Here is a 17,627-nt window from a genome sequence, read left to right on the forward strand (position 1 = left end):
GAAATGACTGTCCTTGGATCAGGAAGGCCCTCACTCCACAACCTACCATTGTAAGGATTCTGAGGCACACTGGGATTATCAGAAAATCTTGTTATAAGGCAGATTTGGATTTAATAGGACCAGGATAGGGCCTGAGATTTTGCTTTGCTAATAAACTCCCAAGCGATGGTGATGCCATTGGTCCATGGATGGGCCACCTGTAGTAACAGGAGACTGGAGATTTCTGCAGCCACAGAGGTGGCTCATATGCTCAGATCAGAGAGAGTATTTGGAACAACTTCCTATCTTACTACCAGCCCTTTACAGCACAGTCTCTGGAGTCAAACAGACATGAACTGGAAATCCTGATGTGTTGCCACACTTGGGAGCTTTGGGACTTTGGGCCAATTTTTCATTGTTTTTCAAGTTTATTCATCTGTAAAATGGGGATGATAATACTCATTTAATAGAACGATTGTGAAATTTAGTAGTCAAACAGACTTAAATTTGAATTCCAACTCTCCCCTTAACACCTACTGACTATGAGATTTTAGGGAAATCACCCAACTCCATCAAGCTTCAGTTTTCTCATCTGAAAAAGGAAAGATATTAATCCCTAATTTGCAAGGTTGTTTTGAATATTAAGGGAAATAAGGCAATGTCCCCAACATAGGACACATTCCTGGGGTTCACATTTACTTTTTTAAATTATTGAATGTAGGGGTTCAGAAGAAATAAGTCATAAAATTAAAATACTCAGAGAAAGTTCTTGGAGAAAGTGGACTTTTATCTGAGTCTTAAAAGAATATAAGGATCTATAGAGTGGACAGGAACAGTGCTATGTCATAGACCAGTCAGAGCAGAGACTGACTCCCACCCTCTTCACCTGACTAATTCTTACTTCCCCCTTAGGCCTCAGTTTAGATGCCATTATCTCAGGGAAAGCTTTCCTCCCCACAGGCCAACCTAGTCCCTACACTCGCCATCATTACAATATTCAGTACCTACTGCTCAGCTCCCCACACTAGTCACTAAGGTCCTATAATGTTTGGACTGTGTCTGCTTTGCTCACAGTTGTAACCCTCGACCTAGCACAGTGTTAGCCATTCTGTTCCTATTTTATGCATAATGTAATGAAATTGAATTCAGAACTCAATTGGTCAGGTCTCAAAATACATTTGAAATGAGATGTAATTTCATTCTAAAAATTATACATGAAATGTCAGAATTTCCACTCAACAACAGGAATTACTGAGAAACAACAGCCCTTTAGACCTTGCAGGAGATAGTAGGTCACAGGCATGAGTCACACACAGGCTTACTCTCAGCCTAGCAGGATGATTAATGCATCAACCATGGTGGGATAAGCATTATTATCAAGGTGTATATGAGGTATTACTGGAGCGCAGATAAAGCAGCAATTTCCTCCTCAGGAAGGAGTGGGAAGGAAAGCAGGCGGAGCTGCAAAGACGAGGACAGTCGAGCTGGTTGTGAATCCTCAGGAGGATGGGTCGAGAGCACAAATTCTGAAATGTAGCTCCGCCACTTACTATTTGCGGAAACTTAGGCAAGTGACTTGCCTTCTTTGTGCCTCAGTGTCCTCGTCTGAAAATGGGATTAATAATAGAATGTCCTTCACTGGATCTTTCATGTGGGTTAAATAAATTGATATACGTCAAGTGCTTAGGGCAGTGCCTGGTACTTAGGAAGGGTCATATAAATGTTAGCTGCTGCTGTTGTTACGGTTCTATTTAGCTGCAGCCAAAAATTATTTTCACCTGCTAATCAAAATTTGGCTTTCTACCTATAACGGGTTCAAGTCCACTGTGTGTCCGGGCACAGCAGCTGAAAACAGCCCATCTAAAGAGAAGGGAGTAGAGACAAAGGCAATCAGAGGCAGACGAATCAGGTATTAGCTGACTGCAGTAATCTAGATGAACAGTGATGAACAGTGGTGTTTTCTCACATTCCGCAAAGAGAGCAATCAGCCCATGCCAGGGTTTTGGGGTGTTTCACTGGAGACAGCTAGGAGGAGAGAGGCGTGAAATCTGTCTTGTATACTTAAGCGTGAGTGCCAATCAAGTGAGGAGTCCTTCTAAGAATGGCTTCTTCTAAGGGCTATTTTTTCCCTCACAGTCTTTTAAGGCAGGAAGACGGCTTAACACATCAAAGAAGCATCATTCATTCTATGCGTTGCTCTGGAGTCATCTTCTCTATCAATATTTCATGAAACAGACTCCCCAGAACCAGCATGCAGACTGAAGGTCAAGAGAGGGTTATTTGCCACAGACGCTGGAAGGTTCCACTAAAACCCACTGATGTCGTATTCTGAGGCTGTCTACAATTGAGACAAAGAATACTACATCCTAGAACAGAGTTTTAAGCAAAGAATTCTAGAAAAGACATCTATTTTAGAAACAAGCAAAAAGCCCTGCAGTGTCTTACATTCGTTACACGATCCAGTTCCCTGCTCCAAACAGTGATGTTCCTCTGATTACTCAGCTCTTGGTTTTTCTTATCTCCACTCAATTAATTGTCAGATGATTCTTAGTCATAAGACAATTTTGTCACATGATAAGATGGTATGTGATTGCTTCACACTTCCTCCCTCCAGCCCAAAATTTCACCATTGTGACAGAATAATTTTGGTGAGAATCTCAGAATTTATGACAACTTCAATCTCAGCTATAGTTCTGTTTTCTGAGTCTTTTCTGGAATAAAAACAGTAGACAGTCCACTAGAAATAAACTGAAGAATGGTCAGTTACCCATTCCATCCTATCCCAAGGCATCACCATGAACTCCCCAGAGCAAGGAATCATGTCCAATTAAATGCTTCTGTCATATCTTCAGCTCAGGTCATGATCTCACAGCTTGTGAGTTCGAGCCCCATGTCAGAGCTGTGCTGACAGCTCAGAGGTTGGAGCCTGCTTCGGATTCTGTGTCTCCCTCGCTCTCTGCCCCTCCCCCGCTCACACTCTGTCTCTTTCCCCTTCAAAAATAAAGAAACATTTAAAAAAAATTTTAACAAAATGCTTCTGTCATATAGCATTCAGCACAGTGCCTCACGCATAATTCTATTTTTTATATTATTTGATGATGATTGCAATCCTTGGTTCAGATATTTTTAGAAAATCTTTATTGTATCTCAAATGCCTGAAAAAATAAATCTCAAATGACTTAGCAGCACCAGTGTCACCTGGGAACTTGTTAAATATGTAAATTTTCTAACCCTACACAGCCCTACTGAATCAGAAGCTGTGGGGTACAATCCAGCGATCCACCTCTGAATAAGCCCTCTCGATAATTCTGGTACATACCAACATTTGAGAACCACCACACTACATGTATACAAATTAATTTTCAAACAAGTTCTTCGAGTCCCAAAAGGTTAAAACATCAGTGTGCCCATTTTGTCGCATCTTCCTCTACACATCAAGTTACCTGCTGAAAATCCTCTGGTGGTCCGCTAGCACCAACGTGATAAAATACAAATTCCTTAACTTGGTCTACAAAGATTTTTACAAGTCTTCCCTCCCTACCACATACAGCAGGCTTCAGACCACTGTGCACAGTCTTCACTCCATGTGATACATGCTCTGGACCCTCTCCCTAGAACATTCTTGCCCCTCCTTTGCTTGGCAGACCGCTCTCCTCCTCGGAGACAAAGCTCTGATATCACCTCCTTCCCCGACTCCCCCAGGTAGAATTGGGTGCTGTGTCCTCAGTCTTGTTCATTTATCTCCATGGGCATCTATTAAATCATTTTGTAATTTATTTTCCCATGTCCAAGAACCCTGGGATAAACAATAAGCAATTCAAGAGCAAAGACTGCATCATCAGAGCTAAGTTCAGTGCCTGACTCTATCAGATGTTCAACATGTTTGTTGAATAAGTGTTCAATGCCACAGCCACAGAAAGGTAATCCAAACATTTATACACTCTATACTAAGACAAATACAACTAAGATCAGGAAAGGAGTTCATGTGATAAAGTCTTTAGCTGGGGCTGAAAGCCCGTGTGAATGGAAATTTAACGGCAGAAAAAGCAAGTGTGGCCAAGTCAGAAAACATGGTTTTTGACTCCATCTCTTACAGCCATTTAACCTTGAACAAATGAGTCCCTGGGTCTCAGTTTCCTCATATGTAGAATGGGATGGAATAATACCTGCCCTGTTTACCTTACTGGTTGTTGTGATGATGTCGTGAAAGATATCATTAATGTATCAAGTCCTATCCTTATGCAGTTTGATCTTCTTCTTAAATATTACATTAATGAAAACATTAAATCACATTAAAGTTTGAAGATTTCAATGCATTCACTAAACATGAGGTGTTGTGATAAGAGGAGGAGGAAAGGAAAAAAGAAGTTCACCAGTTCAAAAACATTCCTTTGAACTTAGCTTAGCAGAGGTGTCTCAACCCAGGAAAACTTCCTGCGGATACTTGCTCTAACCATGGGTTTGTTTGTCTGTTTTCTATCAATCTCCATGCTCCCAACCTTCAAATATCTTCCAACTTCTGATTTCTGAAGGTGAAAGCAACAAGAGCGGCTTGTGCTTGTTGTCTCCTTCCCCACCTCCCTTCCACATAGTCTCTATTCCCATTTTCTACCTCTCACAAGGCAGGGGAAGTCTGCCAATTAGGTTTATCATCATTCTCCCAAGAGCCTCATGTCATACAATTATGCCAAGCTTCAGACTGCCTGCAGTCAGGTTATCAGACCACTTTCAACTTCAGTCTTTTTGGCAGCTATAAGGTATTTGGTGGGACTGGGCAGGGCCTTTAACTCACAGGTTGCTCACCAAGTACCGTTAATGCTTAAGACAAGAGTAAAGGAATTTGAAACGGAGTCTGGCTTTGGAAATTCTGCTTAAGGGATGTCAGCAGTTTATAAAATTTAGTCATGTTTTAGATTAAGTTTACTGCTTTTTTTTGTATGTGCTAATCCATAATCTCCTTTCATTGGCAATATGTTCAGTCTATTTTGATAGTCCTGTTCAGACTCTATTAATCATATGATGTGATGACTTTCCTACTTTTCAATGTTTAAGATGCTCCGAGGAAAGTCTGTCTCCCCAAACATTTATGTGCTACACAGTAAGCCATTTTTGCTATGAAGAGAGTTGTAAGATCAAATATGGGCTTTATAGTGCTGACAATGAACACAGATATGGGCAGGCAGGCTTGACCTCTTGCAACAAGGATGGTGAGCAAACAGCCTAAGCAAAATTGAGAGGAAATGAAGCAAAAAAGAGGAAACAAAAAGGTGAGAAAATAGAAGGGTGGAGGCTAGACAGGCGATCCATGAGGCCACAACAAAAGGAATGTGTTATATGACCAAAGTAAGACCTCTAGAAAGGGCTCGTGTGCATAGAGAACACATAGGGCTCTTCTCTGATGTAAGAGGTAAACGCTGAAGAAAATAACTTGTTCTGAGAAATTTCTAGACTGAGGGAGAGTCCAGGAAATCTGCTAAAGTTTAAATAGTCATGAGACCAGACCAGTTTCAGCCTGGAACCAAGAGGCAGACCCAAAACCCTGAGAAAATGTGTGCTTCTTCCTTGACAAAAATGGATTAAAATAGCTTAGAATACATATAGGAACAGGGAGAAGTAGCAGTCTTGGAAGGGCCAACTGGCCTATTAACGTATGCTACCTAAAATAAATAATGTAAGATATTATAATTATATCCCCATATGTAGCTTCTTCCACGAGCTCTCACCAACCTGCCATTGTTTTCATCCTCTAATAGGGTTGATGATGGACGTGTTCTGCCAAAGAGGACACTGGAGAGTAGGGGATCTCTTACACAGTGAGGGGAAGCTCCCCTTTCCATTGGTTGATGATGGCAAAGATACACATAAATACCATTGGTCAACTGGTGTCCCCCTAATAAACACACAAGATTGACCTGATTCCCTGTTCCACTAATTGGGAAGTTTCCATGGCCTATGTAACATTTCTGAATTGCTAGGGGAATGGAGGTTGAACCTCTAGTAGTCACTTCCAGATATGAGCTCCCATTTGCACTGAAATGTTCATTTCAAGGATCATCATAGATAATCTCATCTGTCAACTATGGGTCCCAATTCTTCCTCATACTGACCAGATATTGAATTCAACCCCTTTTGCTTAATTTTCATCACCCCCAGTCAATAAACCAACAAAATAAATAAAACCAATGGAGGGGCATTTGTGTGAATAGAAGACTGTCAAAGAATGAGGCAATGGCAGGATATACACCACAGATCTGCAACTTAAAATTCCTTAATTGTATCCCTACTCCCAGAAGTCTCTAGGCCCCTTCTCAGAATGGACTCCAGTCTTCCACCATCCTGCTTCAACCTCGTTTCTCTTCTCTCTCAATCACACACTCCAAAAATTCTGTTCATTTATATAATGTAAAGGTCAATTATCTATTTTTTTACTCTGGTTCTTACCAATCCATCTTATTCTGGGCTCATCTTCTACTACAAGAAGCAAGGTGTTGCCTTATTATATGGAGGCTTAGATCTCACACATAAGCTATTCTACATTCTCAGTGAATATGCCAGTTCAAAGAAGAACTATTTGTTTTAGTGCCTCCTGTGTGCCACAAGTTTAAATGCATAAAGTTCATGCAACATCTCTAACAATGCAAAACTGGAGAAACTTAAATTCCAAACAGAAGGGCATGGGAGAAATTCACTATATTTAGTCACTTAGTGAAGTAGTGTATTCAGTAGGGATCACAAAATACAAATCACATTTCAACTCATATGTGCAAAAGTTGTAATCGTAATTTATTTAACCTCTAATTCCTCTAGTTTGACTCTACTGATTAGTGGGGAAAGATTAACTCACTGTCCAATCTGATTTAAAGTTTAGTCTGCATTGATAATTTAGGTGGTGGTCAGACGCCTTGGATAAAAAGGTTAAATCTCTCACACACTGCCTCTCTCATTAAGATGGCATCTGACTAGAGAGGGGCATCCTATGTGTCCTTTTGGCATCAGAAATGAAGAGGTGCCCTTGAGTGCAGTGTTGCTTCCTCCTTTGGTCTCTGGAGCAGACCCAAGGCTGCTCTGTGATTTGCCAACATTCACTGATGGAGGCTGCGGCTAGTTTAGCTCAACCTCATCTCTTGGTTTTGCCAAGCCCCTGTTTGCACCTTGCTTGATTAGGCCTTGCCTTGGCTTCTGATGGCTGAACACCTCTAAGCAGTTGTCAAAGACCCCATCCAGCCCCTGACTTACAGTCCACCCCCAGGCCTCGCTGCTTGCTTACTTTGGTCCACCACAACAAATCACACAGGCTCGCTGGCTTTCAACTCAGTATGGACACCTCTGGGAATAGAGAGGTATTCCAGAAAGTGGCAGCCAGACCCTTTGCTGGTGCAGTATAACCACACAGCCCCTCTTCCTAATCAGACAGAGCTACCCTACTATGCACAGAGGTCTCCTCCCAAATTCTTAAACATAAGTGATCAGTGGGGGGAGGTGCAGGGTAGGTTTTCTCCAGTTATAAAATGCACAGTAAATTGAGAACCACACTTAATTCTTTCACTTTCCTCCCTTCTCTCTCCTCTCTGTCCCATCTGCATCTGAGATTGAAAGGGAGCAAACTTTTATCTTGCTTCCTTTTGTGTTAAACATAGCCCTGCATCTACTTAGCAGCAAGCTTCCTGCTTTACTGTTGAGGCCAAAACGAGCATCTTCTTCACACCATAGGAAAACTCTATGGTCTGGGTCATCCAGGCTTGGTGGTAATGTGCAAGAGAGGGCTTTGGCCAAAGGAATAGCAAATCCTTTCTCCTTGTAGCATAATCCTATCTGAATGTCAGATGCTAAGTATTACCTCACTCTTGCTCCTGACATCACTCCCACAAGCAGGAGGTACCTTGGCCAAGGCGAAAAGATGAAGGTCAAGTACTCAGGAAGACAGAAAAGTATATGAATAATTAAAAATGTATCACCATTATAGAATAACCATTTCAAAATATGCTTATGAAGTTCTTAATAAAAATGCACATGTTAGAATGCTATTGGAAAGAAAGCAGGATAAAAATGTATGGGCAAAATAAAATCACAGTAACTACATTTAGTTACACTAAAATGTATACAGAGGAAAGGTTAACAGGAAAGATACTGAAATGTTAACAGTGGTGGTCTCTGAGCAGCTGGTCTATGATTCTTCTCAATTTTCCTAATTTTTCAAACTTTCATAATGAGGATATATTTTTACAAGGTTTACAATCATAAAAATTTTATAATTTTTAAAAATTTGTTGGCTGTAAATAAAAATTTTTTTAAAGTTTTTTTTTAAAGTAAATTTAAATAAATATTTTTCCCGCAATTTATTAACTCTTTTACCAAATATTTATTGAACACCTGCCACATTCCAGCTACTGTTCACGTGGGTTCTGGGTACAAATGAGACAAAGTCTCTGCTTTTGTGGAGTTTTACTCTTTAATAGGAGAGGAGGGAGATGATAGTGGCGTCAAAACTAGTCCAAGGTTAAATGAATTATGGAACATCAATACAAAGAACTACTATGCAGAGTATATTAAGTATATACTATACTCTGCATAATTGTATACTAGTATAGTATATACCATACTATGTGTGTATCAATACAGTATATACTATATGTATATATCAATACAAAGAACTACTCTGCATAGTGTGTGTATATATATATATATATGTATATATACACACACACTCTGCATAGTATATATATATATATAGTATAGTATGTATATTATATATATATGCTCTGCAGAGTAGTTCTTTGTATTGATATATATATATATATATATAGTATACTCTACCATATATAGTATATTCTGCATAGTAGTATATGTAGTATAGTACACTATACATTATAATGTACTATATTATACAGTAGTATACTATACTATACATACTATACTCTCTCTCTCTCTCTCTCTCTCTCTATATATATATATATATATATACTATGTTATACTATATGGTACCTAATGATAGCATAGTATACTATAAATATAGATATATCAAAAATACACAGTATATAGTATACAAAAATACTACGCGGTTATTAGATATAATTAAGCAACGATACAGAAAAATTTTCAAAATATAATCTTTAGAACAGTATACAGAGCATTGCCGCATACACACATACTTGTTTAGTACATCTCTTTCTCGAGGAATACATAAGAAGCTGTTAACAGTGGCTGCCCTTGGGAAAGATCCGTAGAGAATTAGAGGGCAGAGGTGGCAAGCAGATTTGCTGGGTACATTTGAATTATTTAAGATGTGCTTGTATTGCCTATTTTAAAAAAGAATAACTTAACTACATTTTAAAAAATGCTATCTTTCCTTACCAACCATGCAGTTTGCTGCATCTTTTTGGAACATTTAAGAATAATTTTGACTCTCTCAACCTTCAATTCTATTTAAGTTTTTTCTATGAAAAGAGTGTCAATTTACATAGAAGGCTATATTTAGAGAATGCTACATATTCATTTAGTCTCCTGATACAAAAAAAAAAAAAAAACTTTTAGCCTCTTAAATTATCTTTGCATATTTTCATTCAACGATCCTCTTAGCAAGCTAACATGTTCAGTGGGGGGAAAAAGTCATCTTGAAGGGCTTGAAAAATAAAAACTAAGTAGGAGGGGACTCTGCAGGGCATGAAGTCCAAACCTCAAAGTGAGAACCCCCTTAACATGTGGTCTTCTGTTCTTTATGTAAATACCACAGAAGTTTTACTCTCTCATGAGACTACTCACCCCGTCTGGAGACAGCTCAAGTTACCATAAAGGCCTTCATGTATTAGGTAGAAACCTTCAATTACCAACTGAGGTTTTTTTTTCTATACCTGGAATACCCACCCTGTCTGACAACCCCCTTTCAGAATCCTACCAGGTTTTCTGAATGCATTAGGCTTATCACATAATCACATCCCCCTCAGACTCTAGCCCCTGAGGGCAGATCTGCGCTTCCTTCTTCTTTGAAGCTCCTTCTGCACAAGGAGACACAGTAGGTGTCTGAATGTGACCCTGGAATGTTGCACTGAATGTGAGCTCACTACTTCAGCAGGTGCCTTCTGGGCCCTGAAATTACATCCGAAGCAAACGGCTCAGCAGTGCAGTAGAGAAGGTAGCCGGGAGGCAGTGGGACCCATCCCGAGCACAAGCACGAAGTGGGTGTGACAGACAGGAAGATGGCGATAGTTTCTGTTCCTTGTGCAGCTGAGCCACTGGCTGCTGCATCTTCAGCAGGCTGGGCAACCGGGGTATTTGTGTGTGGCGGCCTGCACACCGGGCGCCGTATTTAATGTTCTTCAGCTGTGCGACAGGACCGCCAACTATGACCCTGCCTTCATCCTTATCTAATCATTTTATGGGGCATTAAGCTGCCTTTGGCTAAACCAGTTGCCAGCTGCAACAACACTCCAGGAAAGGACACAGCCCCCTCTTAGGATAAAGCGCGTTGCACTAGTAGCACCCGCCTGTACATAGCTCTGATCCAGAGCTTATATAACTTATCTTAGGCTCATCCTCCCTCTCCTCTCCTCGCAGGGCCGTGGAACTACACCCACTTGCTGGAGGCAATTGCTTTCTGAAGGTGCCTATGCTATGCAAAAGCACTGTGAGGACTGTAGAGATAAAGTTGGTGAGTCTTTTTCACTTGGCATCATAAAGTTCACAGTCTTGGGTGAAAGGCAGACAGCTCATTGTTTAACTTTAGGGCCAAGTTTTCCCGGGCGGTAAATATTAATGATCCTGGTTTTGCTACAGCCAGTGGTTACCTGTGCGGAGAGATGCAGAACCTGTGGGCAACCTGAAGGCATCTCGGACATGTTTTTGCTTGAACGGGGAATTGCCGCATGCCTGTCTTCATCCTCACCCTCTTCTCCATGTGCTTCGCTTTGCTGCCGGCACATGTTTGTTCTGCAGCTTCTGGCAGCTGCTACTCGAGGCAGTGGGATTCCAGCAGGTGAGGAATGTATATTATGCAAACCATGGCAACCAGAAACACCAACATCCCCTATACCTCCCTGAAAACCAATGGCACAGCTTTTGCAACAAAGTGTGCATGTTAGAACAGTCTCCGTCCCAGGAATAAGCTATGAGCCTTGACAGAGAGGGGCAGTATGGCAAAGGGGGTAATAACACTGGTGCAGGAGACCGCCTGGGTTTGGACCCTGGTTCCGAGACTGTTTTACCTCAAGCAAGTATGGCAACACTCTGTTGCCTCAGTTTCCTCATCTGTAAAATAGGGGAAGTATCTCAAAAGGAAGTTACGGAGATTAGATGAGTTAATACAAGTAAAGTGCTTAGAATTGTGCCTGGCACAGAATAAACCCTCCTTACACGTTAGCTTGTCTGAAAGACAATTGTATCTATGCCCAAGTAGTTATTATTTATAAGCCCATGATGCCCAAAGCTCTAACTCCAGAGCAGACCTCTCCTGAGTGGCTGATGGAACATCTCCTCCTGGCTGTTACCCCAGCTCCTCAAACTCAGCATATCTAGCACCAAATTCATGATTGGTGCCCATCCAGGATGAGCTCTCTCTAGGACCCTCTGCCTCTAAGAGCAGCACCACTATTCACCCTGGGTGCAAGCTGACACCCTGCGTCTCCTTTGCCCTTCGTGCTCACCTAATCCAAGCCATCACCCAGCCTCCGATTTAGGCCATGCCAGTCCCTCCCAACTGGTCTACCCTCATCTTCTCTCAACCCTCTCCAATCTGTCCTCCATGCAGTAGCCAGAGTGATTGGCTAAATCATAAAGCTGTTGAGACACAGACACACATGCACTTCCCAAAATCCCTCAGTGTCTCCCCATGGGCTCTGTCATAAGAACTAAAATCCTTCCAAGGTCTTACATGGTCTGTCCCCACCTGCCTCCTCTACCTCACCTTGTACTGCTTTTTCTCTTTGGGCTTCCTCCATGTCCTTGGACAACATGTGCCACTCTACCCCAGGGCCTTTGTACATGCTGTTCCCCCAATCCCTTTACATTTCATTTATAATTAACTTTTGCTCATCCTTCAAATTATAGCCCAGATGCTTTCCTGAGGCCCTGGTTAAAGTCAGGCTTTTTTCTCATATGTCCTCAAAGAACCACGTACCTATCAAGCCATGCTCATAATTAGATATACATTAGTGTGATTATTTGAGTAATGTCTATCTTCACAACAGACAGAAAACTTAACAAAATCAAGAACTTAGGATAGTAACCAGCCCATGGGAGGTGCTCAGAATTTTTAGAATTAACCAACAGAAGACTTACATTATTTAGTGATTCCTCCTGCCCCACCCTGTATATCACCCCCACTGAACCCGCATGCAGACCTTTGAAATTAAGTACGCTTGTCTCATTTTAACAGATGAAGACAGTGAGTCTGAGAAACTAGATCGTTTGTTCACGATCATGCAGAAAATAAATGGAAGAGCTTCAGACTTTTCAGAAATAAAGCCTCTTCCCACAAATGCTTTGACAGCTTGTCTTAAATAGTCCTTTTTAATAGACCAGAACCTTTGGTTAGGGAGCTATTCCTATCTGCGCTCAGACACTGGACTGGTCTCAACCAGAGGCCCCACACACCTCAAATCACTGCTGTCCTTGCAGCTCCACCTTGCCTGCACATCCTGGCCCAGAGAGGGAGAGAGCTCTTGCCAAATGGAAGGCGAGGCCTCTGCTAATCTTCAAGTCACTGCCCAAAGCAAAGAGATTCCCCCACGTGTCCCCGGCCCCAATCTCCAACAGAGACCACCAGCACCCAGGTATCACCCCTCCACCTTATCAGTCGGGGTCAAACCAGGAACACAGAAAGCAAATTTCCATATTTCAAACAAAGAGAATTTTTTACACAGGTGACAAAAAAGAGGCTGATTAGCCAATCTGGGCACAAGGCAGCACTGGGGGAATTAGCAGCAGTGGGAAGCCACTGTCACCCTTGGGCCACAAGGACTAAGGGAGCAGGAGCCTTACCAGAGCCCACGGGCCTAGATCATCTTTGGTATGGAGGAGAACCCCGATGTGGTAGGGAGGATGATGGCCCCTTCAACGATGTTCACATTCTAATCCTCAGGACTTATAAACATGTCCTCTTACAGGGCAAAAGGGACTTTGCAGCTGTGATTAGGTAAAAGGTCGTCAGATGGAGAGCTGACCCTAGATTATTCAGGTGGACCTAGTGTAATCACAAGATTCCTCACAAGAGGGAGTAAGGAAAGTCAGAGTCAGAGAAAGCAACGTGACAATGGATGCAGCAGTTGAAGTGATGTGGCCACAAGTCAAGGAACATAGGCAGCCTCTGGGAACTGGAAAAGGAAAGGAAACAAGAATTTCCAGAAGGAGGGTGGCCCTGCTGACTCCTTGATTTTAGTCCCATAAGGCTTCATTCAGACCTCCAGAACTGTAAGATATTTACCTTGTGCTGTTTACGTCCCAAAGTTTGTGGTAATTTCTTACAGCGGCCATAGGAATCTAATGCACCCAGCTTACCCATTCTTCCCATGCTGCAGTCTGTCCACTAGCTGAATCCAACAGGGAGCCAAGTGACAGAGAAGCCAGGGAAACAGCCTGCAAGGGAAGGACAAGGAAAGGATCTGGGGGGAGAAGGCCGAGGACCACTGCAATCCATGTATCACCCCTGTGGGAAATGTGTGCTTCAACACACATCTGAGACTCATTTTTCTGAGTTCGTTTAACATATTATGCATATACATCATCCTGTTGAGTTTATTCTAATCTAAGTGGAAAAATCACTAACCTATTGAAGCCTGTGCTGTATCAGAAGCACCACAGACACAAGGCTTATTCTCTCCTGAGCTGTTCAAATTCATTATTAGTTGTGAGAACCAAGGAATAACATTTGGTCAAGGAGTACTTTTCATAAGATGGTCTAGTAATTTTATGGACCCCCCCTTTGATTTTTCCTATTTTATTAGCATGTAAATCAAAACAGATGACATCACCTTATCTTTCTCAACTGTACCAATAACGGACTACAATCTATAAAAGGAAAGTTCTGTATACAAAACAAGCACTACCTGGGTTATCATGTGAGCGGGGTCCTGCCCACTGCTCCCCGTCTCTGAGTCAGTCCCCCAGTGTGATGTGGCAGCCCATCTCCATCAGCTCTGTGGTCAGAAAAACAAAATGGGTCATTGCCCTGTGACAAAAGGACTTTCACTGAAAATACAGCAATTAAGAGAAGTTTGTGCTCCAATGGTCTCAAATGCGCAGAGGAAGCTTGTGCCCACAGTGCGTGGGTGCCAGGAGCAGACAGACGGACAAAGCAGCACAAGCCCACCAACAGCCCACCAGGAACACGTTTAAGGATTCAATCAGACAGAAGGAAGTGGCTGAGAGCCACTGATGGAGGGGACATGAGGCCTTGGAAAAAAGCTGTTTTCTACATTACTAGCATTTAATTGAAACATTCTGGAACCGCCAGTCCCAGGACCTAAAAATAGGGCATCACAACAAAAGACTCAATAGTAAAGTTTTAAATTGTGAGATTTTCTTTTTACCCAAATGATATGGAAATATCTAGAACTCATGTTAGGTAAGGCAAAGTTTCCCTCACACACAAACACACATAACTGGAGGAAGTTCCTAAATGAAACTAGCAAAAACCAGGTGGCAATTGAAGCTAGATGATGGGTACACAAGTGTTCCTTGTATTCATCCTTGCTCAGTCTTTTTTTTTTTTTTAATGTTTTTATTTATTTTTGAGAGAGAGAGTGAGCACATGGGGGCGGCGGGGGGCAGAGAGAGAGGGAGACACAGAATCTGAAGCAGGCTCCAGGCTCTGAGCTGTCAGCACAGAGCCCGAGGACGCAGGGCTGGAACCCAGGAACCGGGAGATCATGCCCTGAGGCGAAGTCTGACACTTAACGGACTGAGCCAGCCAGGCGCCCCTCATCCTTGCTCAATCTTTATGAGTGTTTTAAAATTTCCATGAAAAAAGGGGGGAGGGAGGCAGTTTTGGTTTCATTGGGTGCAGGAGATTTTCATAGTTATTTTTCCTTCACACGGCTCATTTCACAAAAACTTTCACCAAGTTCTGCTATGTCTCTAAGTCGTGGGACCCAGGGATATCGTCAGGCCTGCTCTGATTCTCTCCATCCCTGTGGGGAAAACAGAAGCCAGCTCTGGCAGAGGGCATGGGAAATGAGTGGGCAGCAGGCTGAAAGGGGTGAGAAACGCAGGCCAGGAGCAGCCCCTCCACTGCAATGCGCTGGGAAGATCCACACTCTGGGACCAGCTCACTTGTACTGGAGGGCCACCAGCACCCCAAGGGACATTTAGACACTAACTCCAGTTCAATTCACAAAGCACGTACTGAACACTGACCACGAGCCAGGACTGGGTGCTAAGCACAGAGCAGGACACCATGAATAAGTGCCACCACCTGCAACAGTTAAAGTCTCATTGTCTTTAAAGGTTGAAGGATGTTGGCTGGATCATCTGCAGAGTCAGTCACCTTAGCAACATTAAACTTAGTAAAGAAAAATCTTAAAATATAAATTCTCTAAATGTTGTGGCTCAGCACCAGCTACGTGTAGAGAAGGTGAGTTGAAGATATGCTAGGAGCCTCCTTTATTAGCAACAATTTTTTCAAAAGCAAGGCAAAACTTTGTTTTTCCAATTTTAGTATATGTGCTGCCGAAGTGAGCACAAAACTTTGTTTTTCTAGAGAGTCCCAAGATGGACAAGATCTACGTCCTTGGTGGGCTAACTGTATATAACAACAAAGTGGAACACAGTGAGAGAGACTCATGCCAGTCCTGTTGTGGGACAAACATCTGAAAAAATCACAAGGGTCATGAGCTCTGGTGCTGCATGGTTCTGTCGTGGTAGGGAATGGGACACAGAGCAGGGAGGAAATCAGCCAGGATTGATAATGGGCAGTGCAGCACCTTATCCGTCTAAAGCAATGTTCCCTTCCCCCTTCTTTTCCTTCTTAACAGCTGGCCTAAAGGACCTAAACTTAGCAAGGGCGAGGTGTAGGAAACTAGATAGTGCATTCTGCAGTTGGATAGGAAATACTGGGCTCAATGTGTTTAAGGTTAAGATTAATTCCTCACTTCCTCTGAATCTATTTTAGAAACAGAGCAAAGGATGGCATATGCTTTCTTCTAACAAAATGACAGATGATCAAAGAGTAAACATGACCCATATGTCAAACCCTCCTACTGACGTGGCCCTTTGCCTACAGAATTAAAAAAAAAAAAAAAAAAAGTATTTTATCACTGCGGTTAAAACGTGGTTGCCTGTGTTTATTCAGAAAATTCAGTATGGCAACAGCTAGAAAAACAGTGACTCCTGATTGGCTGGCCTGACACAAGGCAGCAGAACAAAGGGAAAATTTAGTGGTATTGTTCTTAAACATCTTCTTCACAGCAGTAAACAAAGACCACAAGGCCTCTCTCTCTCAAGTCTGAGACTTGGTGCTTGAAAGAAGAAATCTGCCCACTGTCGAGGTGGAGAATCATTTTTTCTCATCTGATATAACAATCCTAATTAATGTTGGCTCATTATTGTTCCCTGTGTTTTGTAAACAAGAGCCCTCTTTCTGCATAGCCGCTCATTAGGGCTGATTTAATTGAATTTCAGAAGGAAGAGATGATTGCCTTGGGAAGCAAAGGACTGAAGCCTTCTGAAAGAGCAGTGTTTCACAAGTGACACACAAGTCACACTGTGTCAGAAACATGCAGAGGGGGGATAAGCACAGGTCCTCTAGGTCCTCTCCCCTCCCCTTTTCTCACCAGAGTAGTTTATATGGCTCATCACTAATTATTTTCACCACAGTCTGCCTTTGCCTGGCTCCTCTGAGTTTGTCATTTCTTATGTCCCTCGAGTTATGGCCCTCTTTGTGCTTTTCAAAATCCCAATGTCCAGGAGAAATGCCATTTAATCCATGACCCTTTCAGTATAAAGAAAATCAGAAACTGGCAGGCCCTAAGATTCCATTGACCCCAAGTTCCATCATCAGTGCTCCAACTGAAATGCTTTTTCAATCAAAGCACTTTTTAATTATGGATGGAACCTGATCTTTTTTTGAATAGGGTGTAATTATTAAGACCATTCATTCCATCATTCGTTCACTTACTCTACAAATAGTTTTTGAGCTCCTAATCTGTGTTGGGCTCAGCTCTGGATGCCAGGGGTTAGTGCCAAACAAGATACAAAGTGTGCCTGCTCTCAGGGAGATTATACCCCAGTGCAGAAAGACAGACAATAAATGTGAAGTCAAATAAATGAACAGAAGGATGATGCCAGGAAGAAAAGAAAACAAAAGGATGTGATTATAACTGCCAAGTGAGTCACTTAGACTGGGGGGCCAGACACTCTTGAGGAGGTGCCATCTGAGCCAAGATGTAGATGATATGAAGAAGTCAGCCATGTGGAGGTGGGGGCCACACATTGCAGGTGGGGGCAGAACAGGTGCAAAGTCTACAAGGAAAGAACAAGCACAGGATGTTCAAGGACCAGCAAGCAGGCCTGTGGGGCTGGAGCACAGGAAGTATGGTGAAGGAAGGGAGGGCTGTCACAGAGGGCGCAATGCCAAATCCTGCATGCCTTCCTTCTAGACCATGGCAAAGAGTTTGGGTATGGGTTTTATCTTCAGTGCAATGGGAGAGCAGTGGTGGGGG

The 17,627-nt window shown here is 42.4% G+C and overlaps 1 long non-coding RNA gene across 3 annotated transcripts in view; it reads right to left on the reverse strand.

The window, feature by feature from the left end:
• Positions 1-17,627, reverse strand: part of LOC102955824 — a 154,953-nt gene that overhangs the window by 57,721 nt on the left and 79,605 nt on the right. For all 3 annotated transcript variants that reach the window (XR_006221772.1, XR_006221771.1, XR_446067.2), the window contains exons 2-3: positions 14,016-14,105; positions 13,468-13,545 (exon numbers count right to left, since the gene is read on the reverse strand). This is a non-coding gene — a long non-coding RNA (uncharacterized LOC102955824). The remainder of the gene's footprint in view (positions 1-13,467; positions 13,546-14,015; positions 14,106-17,627) is intronic.

The sequence above is a fragment of the Panthera tigris genome, chromosome C1 (genome assembly GCF_018350195.1).
Source record: "Panthera tigris isolate Pti1 chromosome C1, P.tigris_Pti1_mat1.1, whole genome shotgun sequence".
Taxonomy (NCBI): Eukaryota; Metazoa; Chordata; class Mammalia; order Carnivora; family Felidae; genus Panthera; species Panthera tigris.